The following is a 2,193-nucleotide window of genomic DNA, read 5'->3' on the forward strand; positions in this document are numbered from 1 at the left end:
TATATATAGGAGAATTCACGAAAAACAACAGACGAAGACAGGTGGTGTAAACAACAAATGGCTGTATTAGTATAAAGCTCGGGAATAGAGAAAGTCTTTAACGTTTCGATCCTACGCTCTTCAACAGAAAGGAACACGTCACCGATCCATCATAGCAAATGCCGGACAGAAGGATCCCGCAGGAGAGTTAAGAAGAAGGGGAGATAACAAAGAAGTAGTGCCATTGATTTGTCTGAGTTTATCCGCCGTTTGACATCGCAAAAAAAACTCCTCATAATTATCTTGACTCTACAGTGTCCAATTTAAGGTTCAACTTAAAGTAAAATAGAAAACCAAGGAAATAAAACACAGAAATATTCCACGTTACAAGTACGGTTCTCCATGCTATCATGACTGTAGGCTTTCTCAGTGTTTTACTCTATCTTTCATCAGTTAGCATATCGAAAATTAAAATTCGCCTGGGGCTGGGGGATTACCATTTGCCACTCCTTAGATGGACCATTGAACAATCAGAGAAGAGTTACAAGAAATATATATTTCTTTATTGCCCACAGAGGGCAAAGCATAGAGGGGACAAACAAGGACAGACAAAGGGATTAAGTCGACTACATCGACCCCAGTGCGTAACTGGTATTTATTTAATCGACTCCGAGAGGATGAAAGGCAAAGACGACCTCGGCGGAATTTTAACTCAGAACGTAGCAGCAGACGAAATACCGCTAAGTATTTCGCCCGGCTTGCTAACGATTCTGCTAGCTCACCGCCTTAGAATTACAAGAAATATTGTTTAAGAATATTTTAGAATTCATAGCAATAGTGCCGATAATCGATACGAAGTCCTGGTGCTTTCTTCCCCGAGCACCATAATCATAATTCCCTCCGGTTTTCTCATGGAACTTTCGAGAACTGTCTTCATTTGTTACACTTGTTGCATGCCATCCATAGCAGTATTTGTGGAGTATAGCGCCGCTTAGTCTATATGGCTATCATTACCATTGTCCAAGAACTCATGTTACGATATTTCGCTAATAGTGATATGGACCGCAACGTAACTGATATCACAATTAATTTGAATTGGCTTCTTTTACCTGTTATCTTTCACTTGTTTCAGTCTGTTGACTGCGGCCATGCTGTGGCACCAGCTCCAACAATAGATCTCAGAACTTTTGTTCTTTTAAAGACTAGCACATAATTTATCGGTCTCTTTTGCCGAACCGCTAAGTTACGGGGACATAAACACACCAACACCGGTTATCAACCGGTGGTTAAGGGACAATCAGACACAAAGATACACACACATGCACACAGATATATACATGTATGTGATAGGCTTCCTTCAGTTTCCGTCTAACAAATCTACTCATAATTGCCCGAAGACACTTGCCCAAGGTGCCACGCAGTGGAACTGAACCCGGAACCATGTTGTTGATAAACAAGCTTCTTACCACGCGGTCACGTCTGTGCTATTCATGATTTTTTAATTCATTTGTGTGATGATGTCTTTAAGTGTCCACTTTTCTTTCTTTCACCTATCAACCAATATGGAGGTAAATTCAGAACCTTATATTGGGGACTCGATGGAAATTTTCTTTAACTTATCACATGGAGAATGCATCTGCATATGTTCTCCCAGATCATTTCCCGCTTGCTTTCTATCAAAAGAAGAAAAACTAACCAAATGAGATACATCCACTTCTAAAATACTTCGAGTAAGTTTATCTCCTTGGGAAAAAAAGAGCGGCAACCGATAAAATTGACGATTATTCAATCCTCTTGCATCGAATATGTACAATATTACTATTCATGAGGAGGATTGCCCAAATAATCTTACCAAATTATGGTATAGACCAGTGGTTCCCAACCTGGGGACCGCGGACCCATGATGGTCCGCAAAGGTAGTACTGGGGCTCAATGAACTAAATTCAAAATTTTCCTGAAGATTAGCTATATTTTTGAATAAAATTGATTTTCGGTCGATTTAATCGATTTGAATATATTTTATTTTCTATTTGAAAATTTGGTTATGAAACACGTGTAGTCATTTTATTATCATTATCTTATGATATTTACTTTGTATTATATTATACTTATTTATCGAGCATTTACTTATTAATTTTTCTATATATGTGACTGTGGAAGTTCATGGATAAGTTCATGAACTTTGGTTCTTTTCTCTAAGACTATATATATATA

The sequence above is a fragment of the Octopus bimaculoides genome, chromosome 1 (assembly GCF_001194135.2).
Source record: "Octopus bimaculoides isolate UCB-OBI-ISO-001 chromosome 1, ASM119413v2, whole genome shotgun sequence".
In the NCBI taxonomy this organism is placed as follows: Eukaryota; Metazoa; Mollusca; class Cephalopoda; order Octopoda; family Octopodidae; genus Octopus; species Octopus bimaculoides.